The sequence below is a fragment of the Cervus canadensis genome, chromosome 10, assembly GCF_019320065.1.
Source record: "Cervus canadensis isolate Bull #8, Minnesota chromosome 10, ASM1932006v1, whole genome shotgun sequence".
NCBI classification, from domain to species: Eukaryota; Metazoa; Chordata; class Mammalia; order Artiodactyla; family Cervidae; genus Cervus; species Cervus canadensis.
Genome location: NC_057395.1, coordinates 69829489 through 69844883, shown reverse-complemented (window position 1 = coordinate 69844883; position 15395 = coordinate 69829489). Strand labels below are relative to the sequence as shown.

The 15395-nt window shown below is 43.9% G+C and overlaps 1 protein-coding gene and 1 long non-coding RNA gene across 13 annotated transcripts in view; both read left to right on the top strand.

Annotated features, from left to right (window-relative positions):
- LOC122448503 overlaps window positions 1–8927 on the top strand; it is a 31168-nt gene extending 22241 nt beyond the window's left edge. Inside the window, exon 3 of the long non-coding RNA XR_006271638.1 lies at window positions 8887–8927. This is a non-coding gene — a long non-coding RNA (uncharacterized LOC122448503). The remainder of the gene's footprint in view (window positions 1–8886) is intronic.
- PTPRT (protein tyrosine phosphatase receptor type T) overlaps window positions 1–15395 on the top strand; it is a 1113287-nt gene that overhangs the window by 583409 nt on the left and 514483 nt on the right. The window lies entirely within an intron of this gene.

Here is a 15395-nt window from a genome sequence, read left to right as displayed (position 1 = left end):
CCATAAATGCAGTCAACTGATCTTTGCATTCTTTGACAACTATAGTTCCATTTGCTTTATTTAGAAACAAATGTAATTACTTAAACTAGGGAAGACAGAACTACTTTTGCAGCAAAGTCAAAACATGCATCAACACTCATCTCTATAATTATTTCACCAGAAAAAAAAAAGTCCTTACTGGCTTTTCTCACTAGTAAAGAGGGCCCTCACCAGCGGTTGGCAACTTTGCTAAGTAATATATGTCAATTCTGTTCTCAGGACAATAAACCTAGCCTGACCAGCTTACCCTCAGTGTCCAGGAGTCATGCAGATGAAGCTCAGATATTTCTATCCTGTGGCTTATTGTTGAAGAAGATAGCCTTTTGAAGGAGTTGAATCTGAGTTTGTATCTTTGACTCTGCTATCTTCTTGGAAGATTAGGCAAGATAATTAATGGGCGAGGTTAGGGGTGACAGAGTTTTCTATAAAGAGCCAGATAGTAAACAGTTTAGGCTTTGTAGACCACTTGGTCTCTTGTAACTATTTGGCTCTGCTGGAATTGTAGCATAAGTTTGAAAAAATGAGCATAATTGTATTCCATTTAAACTTACAAAAGTAGATTGGATTTGGCTCATGGGCTATATTTATCTTGGTCAAGATACTCGCCCTCTTAAACTTTAATGACATTCATAATGAATATTAAGTGCTGACTTTGAGGATATTAAAATTTAATGAGATACTGTTTATTAAATGCTTAGAACATTACCTGCCACCCAGTGGATGGTCAGTATATCTTTGGATGGCTGAGCAGATGGTTGAGTGGATGAATGGATGAATTGATGGATGGCTTAGTGAGTGAATGGGAAGGATGGAGAGAGAGAGAGAGGAAGGGGAAAAAAAAAAAGAAAAGGAGCAGCCATATTGAAACTAAATATATTGAATAATACCTTCCAGTTTCTGGGAGGAAATACTCCCTTGCTATAGGGATAATGGACCAAATGTAGCTAAACTGATTATGTCACTCATGTCCTGTCACTTGGAGCAGAGCAACAGGGCTAAACAGAGGCTTGAGTCACCACAGTAAAAAAAAAAAAAAAAAAATTTTTTTTCTTTCTCTTTCTGCTATCTGCTACTTCCCTGTCCCACCAGGATCTATCTTCTGTGAGAGTTAGAGCCATCCCCCTGGCCCTAAGCTCCTGCATGACTTCCTTTAAAGAATCCAGGGAAATGACTGATACTCCAGCTGCGGAGGCCCCGGGAGCTGCCCATGTTCTGGCCCCACTGCGCTCTCATCTTCCTTTCTTCTCCCCACCGAGTATCTGGCTGATGTCCAGATGGTCTGGAAGCCGTGATGGCTCCTAGGCCTTAGGATTTTCAGATCTGTTTCTGTGAATGACTGATCTGTTCTCCCGTGGTCCCATGAAGCCGTCTGGATAGATGAAACCTTGCTCAATGCAGTGTACTAGTGCCTAAGAAAAGACCACCAAATGCAAAGGTGTCCCCCCATTCGGTAAAAACAAACTGCAAGAAGCTGTCAGATGGGAACTTCTGGCTTTAAATTTTTATCTCTGAAATAGACTGTTCCATCTTGCAACTAACATTTTAGTGAAGACAAGAAAAAGAAAAAAGAGGAAACAAGTAAATAAAACTACCCCATAACACTGAAAACTAGGCCTGAAAATTGGATCTTTTTTCCAACAATAGGCAATGAAACTATTTTGTTGAAATCTGAACAGATATGAATCCAAATATAGGTAAGAAGACCGTTTGGCTTACCATACTGTGTTAATTCTTAATTCAGATACATGTGGTCTATTCAGATGAGGAAACTGAGTCGTTCTACCACATGAGTGTTGCTTTTTAAGATGAACATGTGATTAAACACTATAAAAATGGATCCAGAGCTTTATGAGAATTTGAGCATGAAAAAAAATAAAACTATATTAAAAAAATTTGAGGCTATAGTGTCACAGAATCACATACATTTATCAGGTCATCCAGGGCTTTGCCTCAAACAGTATATTCATCATTCAAATGGGTAGGAAAAAAATAAGATTAAAAAGTAACAGAGTCTGGGGAGGTGTGTCCTAGCATGGAGGAGTGTGCAGATTCAAAGGAAACACAGAACAGAGGCTTCTCACCCAATCTTGAAGATAAGGAGAATCATTTGAAAAATGAGGATACCTACCTGCTGGAGTTGCTTAATGCAGTGACTGTATGTAGCAACCATATGACCCAGAATTTCTAAGACAGCTCCAACTGTCCATTTTTTTTTTCTTAAATTAGATGATCCCTCCAAATGGGTCCAAGTAATTTAACTTATAGACCATTGTGAATTTTTTTTTTTTTGGATGATGATCTTAGAAAATATCGTCACTGGGAACATGAAGGCCCAGTAGTTAACACTCCTGCTGTTAGCTGAAGTCGGAAAGTATTTGGTACTTAGAGAGCCTGCAAAGTGGAACTTTCCCTCAAGATCACAATGGATTAGCTAGTAAATAACGTGTGTTCCAGGTACAAATATCTACCACGAATCAACATATTTTAGTATAAGATGGTTCTTTGCTGTAAGTGTTCAATGATCATCTATCAATTCATCACTCTTTTCCAAGTTGACTCTCTTTCTCCTGCATCATACTGGTTGCTAGGTGTCCATCACCATTTGCATCTTCTATTAATACTCTGACAATTGTAGATGGACTTATTCACTTGGGTTTGTGTACTACTTTTCACTCTAACATTCTGAGACTGAGACTGCCTTCTGGAGGGATTGAGAGGGAATGGGTAGGGCAGAGGGTAAGAGTGAAAAGAGAGATTGAAACAGCCCCCCAGGGACTTCCCTGGTGGTCCAGTGGTTAAGACTTCACCTTCCAATTCAGGGAGTGCAGGTTCAATCCCTGGTTGGGGAACTAAGATCCCACATGCCTCTAAGCCAAAAAACCAAAACAAAACAGAAGCAATATTATAGTAAATTCAATAAAGACTTTAAAAATGGTCCATATCAAAAAAATATTTAAAAAATAAGTGCCACCCAAATGAGAAAACAGGCTGCCATACTCTTACTACCAGGTTTCACAGGAAGAATGAAAGCAAAAAAAAAAAAAAATCTGGGAAAGGACCTAGCATATTTCAAGTTCCAGGAACTGTGCTGGGTGTTTTATATGTTTTGTTTCATATTCACCAATCTTATTATTCCTTTGTTCATTCTCTCTCTCTCTCTCTCTCTCTGACACATGACATAGCAAAATTAGATATTTTAAAGTCTCTACTAAGAATGTGCCTCAGAGGAATTAAGGATCTTTTCCAGGGCCACTGAGTGTAAGGAGTTAGGCTAGACCTTCTCAGAGGGACTTTCAGCTCCAGAACTCATATTCTTTCTCCTACACCCTCGTCCCTTCCATCTAATTACAATTTAATGGGCCTCCATCTTTGCAGTTATCTGAAGGGCCACTGTGCCAGTGTTCATCTTTTTTTACACTGCTTTGAAAGAAAAATGCTTTAACAGTGCTTGTTAAAGAACATTTTGTATCTAACTCTGTCTCCTTTTTGCTCTGGCTGCCAGGAAGCTTCAGGTCACATTTGAAACCTGATGGTGGTACCTGTGAGGACCTTATGGTCAGCACACGGGCACCCTTCTTGCCGCGGTGCTCACAGCTCTGTCTTTAGACTGTTTTCTTGATGTTTTACGCCTATTGACTTTTTGCTGTTGTTGTACCTTGTTCCTTTCATAGACTGTCTCAAATCCTTTGTGGAATATGCGGGTGAATGAATGAAAGTTGAATACCAAATGCATTACACATGTACACTAATGATCGTTAATTAACAATGATTTGTAGCTCCTGTCACATTGTCTCCTGTCTCCAGTCTGAGGTTTTGAACATCCATTGCTTTTCTCCTTTGTCTGCTTTTTTCAGAACATTCAGGACTAAGAGAGTTGAGGATGAAGATTTCTAGCCCCCGTGATCATTTTAGCTTAAGCATTTCTGAATAGTTTGTGCTTTCTCCACAGTTCTCTCAAAATGCTGTTTGGTTCTAGCCTTTTCCTAGATCTGGCTTTTAAAAACCATTTTTTTTTCCCCCATAGTTTGAGCACCTCAATGAATGCATTGGGCTACTTGCAATATTAATAACTCATGTCATTCTAACCTTATGTTCCTGATAAAGGAATTCTCTGCTGTTTAAGGCTCTGGGATGAATAATGGCTGAGTGTTTCTATTGTCCTCTTAAAATGGAGATTACTATATGTTGAATCACAACAGAACTACTCTTTTATAGGCTGTGAATAGCATAAAGGCCCATCATGTTATTCCAGGCAGCGCCAAGTGAATGGATAATGGGGAGCCAATTATTATAAATAATGCCTTGTTTCCTTCTGGCCCCTGTACAAACTTCACAGAGCCAGATTCTATTCAGACCTGGGAGATTAAAAAGGAGACAGTGTTCATGCCCACACCTAGCACAGTGCCTGGCCCCAGGTGAGGGCTGCGTCATAGCCCAGTCCTAATCTGATCTCAGCTGGGGTGCTGTGATTTTGCCTTGTCTTTTCCTTCACTCTGCTTTTGCTGGGATAAGGGTTTGCAGACAACCATCATTTCCCATTCAGGTTCTTTGATAGGGCTGGGGCAAGCTGGATTGGACAGGGGCGTGAGTTCAGGCCACTTTGCAGGGCTCCTGGGAACCCAACTGGGTGAGCAGAATGCTGCTAGGTGAGTCTGGTTGCCGTAGAACCAAACGAGGAAGAAAACAGAAAGGAACATTCTAGCAGGGTAGACGAGGTTGGTCGAGAGAAGAGCCAGGGTTGGTGGTGGGAATATGGGTCTAGCATTCAGAAGCCAAGAGGAGCAGGGTCTGCTGCCGTGTGGGAATGGGGTTGGGTAGGATGAAAGCTTCCGGAAGAAGCACATGGATGAGGTGAGTGTGCCAGAGATCCAGCTGGGTAGGTGGTGATGCCCTCAGCAAGAATGTTCATACTGAAAAGTTCTAGCAAGATGAGGCTGTGTTTTCCAAGCCTCTCACATGCTGATGGAATAAGCACCAGATTCTTTCCTCATCTCCTCCCATTCCGTAGAGTTGAACTTTGAGGAAGTTTACCCATTTTCTTCTCTGGGCCTGAGTATCATTGTTTGCAAAAGGAGGATGCTGGGCTACATGTTCTCTAAGAGCAATGCCTCTGTGTGTGTGTGTGTGTGTGTGTGTGTGTGTGTATTTTATTAATAATGATGTGAGGCAGTCTCTTGTAAAAGCAATTTTTTTCCCTAGGTGAACATAGTCTTGAAGCCATGAACTTTTCTACTCCTTACCGTGTTTTTTTATTTTGACATCTGTTGCTCCACACAGACTTCTTTGTAATTCCCAGCTACTAGCAATTGAAATTCCATCAGCACTGGAATCTAGGACCAAGCTGAGTGGGCAGCAGGAAGCATAATTTAATATGGATGCTTTGCTTAAAGCTGTACATTTGTATGGAAAAAGCAATACCCACTCCAAAGCTGGCATTCTGAAATTGGATGACATATCCATGATTTTCAGTGGACAGTCTCCATATGTCAGAGCATTGGTGGAGGAAAAATATATTTTTTAGGGTAGAAGCATATTTAGATTTTAATGCATGTCAAGAAGTGCCCTGTCCTTTAAGATATAGGCGTGCAGAAGGAGTAACAAGCAATTAAAGGCATTTTGATTTGAGAGAACTTTTTAAAGAAATATCAAGTTAATCCAACTGACTATCCCTTAGCTTGCATTTCATTGCTGCTTCTCTTTACCCTGCCAAGAGGATTTTTGCCCGTCCTGAGTCTGTATCAACCCATTACTCTGTCTATTGCCCGTTAGCTGTCCTCCTTCATAGCTATCCCTTGGCATAGATCATTGAAGGGGAGATATAATATTAACAGTAGGAAGGAATGTAGACATCTTTAGTTCAGGAGAAAGATGTAGACTTGGAAATATAGACTTGAGAGTCACCAGGATATAGATAGTGATTTAATTTAAGGTAACAGATGAGATCAGAAGGGGGGGAGAAAGATCTAGTACACAATAGCAGTGTAAAAATTGAACATATGAACAGGGGATGAAGGGCCTGCAAGGCAAGCCAAGAAGGAAACTTGAGAAATCTCTAGGATCACTCAGAAGCCAAGGAATTGGATTTAAAGGACACGCACTCGTGTCTGACTCTTTGTGACCCCATGAACTCTAGCCGGCCAGGCTCCTCTGTCCATGGAATTCTCCAGGCAAGGATACTGGAGTGGGTAGCCATTCCCTTCTCCAGGGATCTTCCTGACCCAGGAATCGAACACAGTTCTCCCATATTGCAGGCAAATTCTTTACCATCTGAGCCACTGGGGAAGCCCATTTAAAGGAAAGACTGGTCAATTCTATGCTTGCTGAGTGGTCCCTTAAGAAAAGAACTAAAAGAAACCCATAGTTTAGTAACATGGGATTCATGGCAGGAGAAATTGCAATACAGATGAGAACAGAAGTTGAATAGAATGAGTTAAGGACAAGAAAAGTAGCGATCAGTCTCATTTCACTCTTTCAGTTAATGTGCCCATGAGGTGGGCTGGAGTGTTTGGACAATAACCTGTGAGAAAAATGGAGATGAGAGGATTTTCTCTTTATGGGGAAAAGTGAGGCTTGTTTAAATGCTGATAGGAAGAGACCCATGGAGAGGAAGGTTGAAGACAGAAGGAAGAGGGGTAACTGGCAAGCACTTGGCCCTGAGAAGGCTGGAGGGCTGAAGACCCAGGAGAAGGAATGCCCTGGAGTAGGAGAGTGGGAGAAGTGGGAGAAGGAGGGATGCAAGTAAAGGCTTCGTAACGGGGGATCAGCCCATCCCTTTGTGATAACCTCTTTTGCTTCTATGGAATAAGAGATAAGATCACCCCCTTAAGGTGGAAGAGAAAAGGATGCAGGAGCATGGAGAAAATTTGCAAAAGCAGCAATGGGAAATTGGGGCCAGGTACCCAGGGAACTGGGGAAAGAATGGCTCAGCTAACATTGGAAACCATCTGTTAGTCTTGGATTATACTATTTTCTGGAGCAGAGCTCAGCAGCCAAGATGGAACATGGTTTGTGACATTGATATAAGGTGTCGTGGATTGAATTGTGTCCCCCAGGTTCATATGTTGATGTCATAATTCCCAGAATATCAGAATGTGTCTTCTTTGGAAATAAGGTCCTTGTGGATGCAATTAAGATGAGGTCATGAGGGCGCTCATTCAGTGTGACTGTTGTTCAGTTGCTAAGTTGTGTCCAACTCTTGGCAGCTCCGTAGTCTGCAGCTCGCCAGGCTTCCCTGCTCTTCACAGTCTCTCCAGGATTTGCTCAAATTCATGTCCATTGAGTTGGTCATGCTATCTCACTGTCTCTTCCGGTGTGACTTGTGTCCTTGTAAAAAGAATGCTAAGGGGAAGGCAGGGATTGGGGTGATACTTCTACAGGCCAGGGAACAATTGTCAGCACACCAGCCGCAGTGAGGGGAGGGTGGTAGATGGACTCCCACTCATAGACCAACTGTGCAGATACCCTGCTCGTCTTGGGCTTCTGACCTCCAGGCTGTGAGACGGTACATTTCTGTGCTCGAAGATACCCGTCGGTAGTACTTTGTTCTGACAGTCCTGACACACAAATACAAAAGGGAGCCAGGGAGTTTATTTTTCTTTTCCTTTTTTTTTTTGCATCTTCAAGTTGGTTGTAAAGTACTTCAGACAAACATTTTAAGAGCACATTATAAAAGTGTTATTAAAGACATAGCTCAAGGAATCCAAGATAAGCCAGGAAAGAAGGCAAAAAAATAAAATGTCAGTAGGAGACAAAACGTATAAAGAAAAAGTAACGAGGAAGTTTGGAGTTGAAACGTTCTTTCAGCGCCTGCAGTTGTAACTGCGAATGGTTCCTACGACCTTAGTTTCTGAGAAAATCTCAACCCTCCTCAGAAGTTTCCTGTAAAGGTTAATCTTAGCCTCCAGGTTCTTGCTAAAGTGATCACTATGTTACTCCTCAAATTAGAACTCAGCTTAGATCATAGCCAAGGTGTTTGCAAATAATCATCTCTTGTTAGGCACTGACTTCCATTTACATACTGTAACCACAGATCGAATATATTCTCAGAGGGACTTTCAAGTTATCTGAGCTATGTGAGTCTTCAAAGGGCTGTGTTGCTTCGTGTGGATTTAATAGGCTCTTGGCCTCGTGTGTGATTCAGCATTTCCTAGGTTCCAGCTCTCAGAGAATTTGCTCATTAGCTTCGAGAGACAGTTTGTAATGGCATAAAATAAAGGGGAGAGTGGGTTGTGGTTTCAAAAGCTGCTGTGATTAAAATCATATGGACAGCTGCTGTTCTGTGTCACCCAGTGAGGATAAAGAAGTGCTTGCTGCCAGAAAGCCACTGGGCTGTAAATTTTGTTTACTGTACAACTGGCCGCTTTCTGCAGAGTTTAAAGTTTTAGGAAGAGTACGTGAATAGACCACATGGAGCAAAACCAAGTTCTTCTTCTTTTTTAAAATCGTACTTGAAAAAATAACATTTTTTTTCATTGAAGAAAATTTGGAAGATACATGAAAATAAATAAATATAAAAAGCAGATAGATGATCTCTTGAGTTTTAACCTTTTGAATGCCTTTTCATTTGGTCTCCACCCCACCATTCATATATGCACAGGCATATTTTTATGAACTTAGAAACATATTGTAATAGTTTTTTTTTTTTTAATTGAAGTATAGTGGCTTTACAATGTATTATTTCCTGCTATACGGCAGAGTGAATCAGCTATATATATGTGTGTGTGTGTGTGTGTGTGTGTGTGTATGTCCCCTCATTTTTTAATTTCCTTCTCATTTAGGTCACCACAGAGCATTGAGTAGAGTTCCCTGAGCTATACAGTAGGTTCTCATTAGTTATTGCATACATAGTAGTGTGTATATGTCAGTCCTAATCTCCCAATCCATCCCACCTCCCCATCTGCCCCTCCTCTTGGGATCCATATGTGAGTTTTGTGCATCTGTGTCTTTATTTCTGCTTTGCAAATACGTTTATCTATGCCATTTTTCTAGACTCCACATATATGCATTAGTATACAATACTTGTTTTTTCTCTCTCTGACTGACTTCATTCCATGTGACAGTCTCTAGGCCCATCCACGTCTCTCCAAATGACACAATTTCATTCCTTTTCATGGCTGAGTAATAGTCCATTGTTGTAATACAGTTTTGAAACTTGCTTTTTCAGTTAACATTATATCCTTACCACATCCTCACACCATGGAAACATTATTTCAGTGGTGTTCCCAGGCCCATTCCTATAATTTAATCTTTTCTTCTCTTTGGAAATTTAGATTGATTCTAGATTTTTGCGAAGACAAATGAGTCAGTATACATTTTAATGTGTATAAATATATATGTGTATAAAGTTTGAGGTTTCTGTAATTGCAGTTGAATCTGTTGCAGTTCATCCAGGAATGTAGTAGGGGAGGGGGGCAGGTGGGGACACGTCCAGATTCCAAGTCCATCCAGCTGAATTCTTTGAGGTCTAAATACGAAGCCTGTTAGCAGGAGAGCACTGCCTGATTTTCACTTCCATGACATAGGCAAAGATTTGATACAAACAGAACACCACTGGGAGGTGGCTGCCCAGAAAAGGGGCTTAGTGCAGACTATTATTATATGTAATAAGATGGGGGCCTCAGAAGCTGCATGACTTTCCCTCTATGAATCAAGGCTGTGCCTCATGGGAGAAGCAGGTTGTGGTGGGGTGGGATTTTTTTTCTCCCATCCTCTTGGTTCCCTCATGATGGAAAATTCATAAACTGTTCTTGGTGACAGTTGTGCAAAATGAAAAGCTCCGTGAATGTGTGGAGAATAGATTATCCTGACTGCTGCTAAGCATTTGACAAATTGGGAGTTTTGTCATACATCAGAGAACAATGGAGGGAGAATAAGGAGCGATGGGCATCACATAAATACAGCACACCTGACGGCTCCTGGCGACATTTATCTTCTGGTGTGGTGGGGAGGAGGGGGCACAGGGAGAGATGGGTGGGTAGTGGGCAGGCCCCTGGCCTCTATGAGGCTGCGGGCTGCATCCCACCATCAAGGCCCCCTTTCACTGTGAGTGTTAGGAGGTGTCCACTTGTTTAGGGTCATGCACATCACAGTTTTTTGAATTAAAGAAATTTTCCCCACGAGTCTGATGTGGGGGTGTCCCTGAAGTCACCAAGGGGCTGAACAGAGTCTCATGTGCCCCAGTAAGTGGAGGAGTAGCCCAGTTGGAGCTGGATCTCGAAATCCATTCACATGGGGATGGACCAAGCCCAGGGAAGGGTGGGGACAGAGAAACGTGTTGGTTTCTTTCCTGGCCACCTGGCCTCTCACCCATCATCACCAGTCAGAAGGGGATGCTCTCACGTGGGGAAGGATGGTTTGGAGAGAGTGCTGAGTGTCTTTCATTCCTGAATATCTCAGCAACGAGTCACAGGTAGAGCAGAGAGAACCTGCAGAGGTGGCTGTGGGGGCAGAATGGCCTCAGAGGGCAGGCGGGGCTCCACGGCACAGGGAGGAGCATCTGGCAGACCTGACATCAGTCTGCACTCTCTTTTCCCAGTGGTGTGGCCTCTGGCAGGTCAGTGTCTTGACTTCTTTGAGCCTCAGTCATCTGACCTATATAATGGGATGGTGATACCTGCTCCAGGAGTGATGTTGTGAAGGTTAAATGAGTTAATATGAGGACAGTGCCGGCTTGCCTACTAAAATGACTCTGAGCAAAAAGACAATAATGTGTTGGTGAGGATGTGGAGGAATTGAAACCCTCATACATTACTGGTACAAATTTAAAATGGAACAACTAGTTTGGAAAAGTTTGGGAGTTCCTCAAAAAGTATAGATTTATGATCTGTTCTAGTGATCCTGCACCTAACTATATACCCAAGAGAAATGAGAAGTTACGTCCACAGAAAAAAATTGTACTTGGATGTGTAAGGCATAGTTCGGGCGAGGCAGAAAAGGAAAGACGACCTCAACAGAAGTAGGTTACCTTTATTCAGTCAAGGAGGGCCGACAGTCGGCCTAACGACCAGGCTGAGCGCCGAGAGGGATCAGGGAGGCTTCATACTTATAGGGAGCTTTGTGGAAGCGATAAGGGAAATGTCAATCAGGCAGGATATTTTGAGTATTCTTTTGTTGAGATGACATTTGTAGTTGGGCAGGGGGTGATAAGTCTTCTGGGCAGGTGTAGGGGGTGGTAGGTTTCCGGACAGGGGGTGATAAGTCCCAGATAGACGCAACCAGCCTGGAGCATCAGGGTGGAACTAAAGTTAGGTTTTGTTTTCTCCGAAGTTAGATGATTCAGCAAGGGGCCTTTGAGACTGTTGTTCTCTTTTTTAGGCCCAAAAGACTCCTTCAGGATGTTCACACCAGCATTATTCACAATAGTCCAAAAGTGAAACAACCCATTTGTCTATTAACTGATGAATGAATAAATAAAATGTGGTATGTCTATACAAGGGACTATTATTTGACAATGAAAAGGAATGAGATTCTGATGTATGCTACAACATGGATGAATCGTGAAAACACACCAAGTGAGAAGAGTGAGTCACAAAAGACCGTGTGGGGTATGTCCAGAAGAGGCAGATCTGCAGAAACAAAGTAGATTCAGAGTTGCCAAGGGCTGAGGGATTAAAGGACAGTTGGGAAGATGATTGATAAAGTGTGTGGTGTTCCTTTTTGGGAGTGATTAAAATGCTCTAAAACTGGCTGTGATGATGGTAGCGCAACTCTACAAATATACTAAAATTTACTGAGTTGAACACTGGATAAATTGTAGAGAATGTTAATTATATCATAATAGACACAACCCCCCCCATACAAAAAAAAAGCTTGACAGGGTGTCAGTTTTCAGATTTTTAAGTTCAAGCCTTCCTATTCCTCCCACTAAAATATCTGGTTAAAAGAGAGACAGTGAGCCTTCATTTACATCAAAAGTACTCACCAAGGGCCACACCCCATGAGGAATGTGTTCCATAAAAATCTAAAGAAAAAGTGAAAATGTTAGTCACTCAGTGGTGTCTGACTCTTTGCAACTCCATGGACTGTAGCCTGCCAGGCTCCTCTGTCCATGGAGTTCTTCAGGCAAGAATATTGGAGTGGATAGCCATTCCCTTCTCCAGGGGATCTTCCTGACCCAGGAATCGAACCCTGGTCTCTTTCATTGCAGGCAGATTCTTTACCATCTGAGCCGCCGGGGAAGCCCCACAAAATCTAGGGTATGGACTAAAATCCAGTTTTGATCACCTGGCTTCCTTCCTCACACCTCCAGGCAGCACTCTCATTTGTTCGGGTCTGTATTGAGTCCACAGTGCCACCTTGCCAAAGAACCTGGGGAAGAAAGCTGTTGTTTTAAAGAAAGAAAGTTCTTCCCACTGTCTAGCTCAGGTCTTCCCGCTGTAATTGGAGTCAGCTTCCCACCGCCTAGGCATCTACAGCATCCAGGCATCCGTTGAGGCTTGGCTGCCTGGAATCAAATGAAATAAGTGCCTCTTTGGAGAACAGTTCCTGGAGGCCACTGCACATTTGTCACATGTCAGTGAGATCTGCATATGGATGTGAAATGTATATTTAAAAATGTGCACACACTCCGCTGCACACACATTTTGCTCTGAATGTGTTTATCCAATTGCCCATCGCAGACCCGCCCTGGGAGGCTGGGCTGACCTGTTTACCTTTGCCTGCCAGCCCATAGGCCCCCCATATGTAAACATCCCCTGACCACCCTGCTCCTTTCCCCACCCCCTAGAGGGAGGGCAGCTGGAAGGTTCTGCTGTGCAGTGGGTTCCAGCTCTAAAGATGAACTTCTCACCTTGACTGAAAGGAGCTGGCAGCTCCCGCTCTCCAAGACAGCAGTCAGGGAGCAGAGTGAGCTCTGGATTGGAGTCCGTGGAGTTGGCAAATCCTGGCTGCTTCGCTTAGCGGCCGTGAGACATTGGGTATCGCAAGTGACCTCTCGTTCTCGGTTTCCTCAATGATAATGGATCTAGGTCCCCCAAGGACCTCAACATTTGGAGAATTCCTTACTCGTGTGCCTCAGAGGAGTAAAAAGTTGCATCATCCAGAATATTAGAATGTTCTGATTCACCTCCCCCATGGGTCCAGGGGTGGCGTCTGGGACTAGGATACACAATCCCATTCTGAAGTCCTGTACTGAACTCTGACTCTGTCCTGTACAAAGCCATATGGTGATTTTTAAACACAACCCCCAGTTCTTTGGTATTCCTCTCATCGAGAACTAGATTCTCTGCTCCTTTCCCTGGAATCTGGGCAGGCCTGTGACTGCTCCTTCCCCTTGAGAAAAGCGGGAGCCTCGCGTCTTCCCAGGGTGGTCTCTTGGGACCCTTGTTTCTTCCAGAGATGCTGTTTCTTAGAACTCACTCTCTAAGCAGTGAGAAGCCCAGGTCACGTGGAAAGGCCACACATTAGTGTTGCAGGTGACAGTCCCAGCAGAGCTGACCTTCAGCCAGCCCAACCCAGGGACCAGACGTGATTGAAATGTTCCAGCTTCCTGTTGGAAATGCATTCCTCCAGCCCCACCTACTCTAGCCCTGAGCCACCCGCATCACCCCTGGCTGTTGCAGCATGCCCGGTGATGTCCCATGCATTATAGAGCAGGGCATGCCATCTCTGCTGAGTCCTGCTCAAACTTCTGATACTCAGAATCCACGAGCATAGTAAGATGCTTGTTGTTTTATGCCACCGTGTTTTGGAATGTTTGCTATTGTTATGACTGTTTGCACCCCCCACCCCAATTCGTATTCAGAGGTGGGTCCTTTAGCAGATAAATAGGTTTTGATGAGGTCATGAAGGTTGGGCCACCATGATAGGATCAGGCCCTTATAAGAAGATGAAGAAACACAGGAGCACATGCGTTCTACCCACCCTCTCCCCTTACGTGTGTGTACCGAGGAAAGTACCATGTGAGCACACGGTGAGCAGGCAGCCTCCTGAAAGCCGAGACAAGTCCTCACCGGAACCCACCCTGATCTCGGACTTCCAGAACTATGAGAACTATGTGAAGGGAAATGTCTGTTGTTTAAGCGATCTAGCCTCTGATATCTTGTTACAGCAGCCCAAGCTCAGACAGCTATGCAATAGTAGGAAACTGGAATACATCCAGTCTGAGCCCTGTTTACCACCTGATCTGGTTACCATGGGTGTGGTCTACACTGCAAATACTCCTCCAGGAAGGAAATCGAAGGTTCACTACCCTTGTGATGTGAGTTATCTTTGCTCTCTTCACAAGAGGCCACTATGATGTGTCCTTTCTAGGGAAAGAGTTGGACTATGTGTGTGCGCGTCCAGCAAGGATGGTGTGGGGAGAAGTCCAGGGGTGCAGACACAGAGCTCCCTGGATGACGGAAGCCCCGGCCCCCTTCTCCCTTGCCCACACTGTGCTGTGCAAACAGCTCAGCATTGTTTATCCCCAGACAGTCTTCTCCCTCCCGCCCTGCAACAAATCGAAGCTATTATCCAAGGACAGTGGGGGGACTATGGTACTTTTCATTCTGCGACAGAGAGGCAAAGCTGACAACAAGAGTATTTATATCACACTGTGGCTTTCCAGAGGCCTCATATTCATTAATGAATTGATCTTTTCTAGCAACAGTCCCTTCATGAGGGTGGTATTCTGATCCATGTTCATCAGACAAGGAGAGCTAAGGCTGCTGGTGATACATGGGACTCCCTAGCTGGGGCCTTGAGGTCTCACTCATTCTAGGGACAGATGAAACCTTGAGGTGTCAGACACAGAGTTTGAAACTTAGAGCTGGGGGTCTGGATGTGCATCTGCCCTCTGGATCTTCCTTGTAGAGACAGCTTTACTGCTCTGAGTCTCAGGTGCTTCATTGGTAAAATGGGTGGAGGTAAGAATCCCACCAGGGCACAGAGTTTTCATGATGAGCGAGTCATGGGAAGGTGCTCTAATGCATGACCCATCACACTCCTGTTCACTGTTATTGCTTCTGGGTCTGAGTGAAGATGCTCTAAGTAGCTGTAATTGCAGGAGAGATCAGCCCCTGCGCTGAAGGTGAGGGTCAGCAGGGCAGAGAGGGGACCTTCCCCCAAGTCCCCCAGGACCATGATGATGATGAAGATTCTGCAGCAAAGCAAACACCCATGGATCCCTGTCCCCTTGCACTCCCCCTTCCCTGCACCCCCAGCCCCTGTGTTAATCTATCGCCCCCCACCCCATGCCTCCACCTCCAGCACCCTTGTATGATGGCAAGCTCAGTCATTCAGGTTTTATTTTGTTATTTTGTTCCTGTGTGTTCAGGAAGTGTTTTATTGTTGCTCCAGTAGAAGGATTGTCAGTGATGACTGATAAAAAGGCCACACCTAGGACAACGTCCTGCCTAGCCCTGCTCAGCCTCTGAATT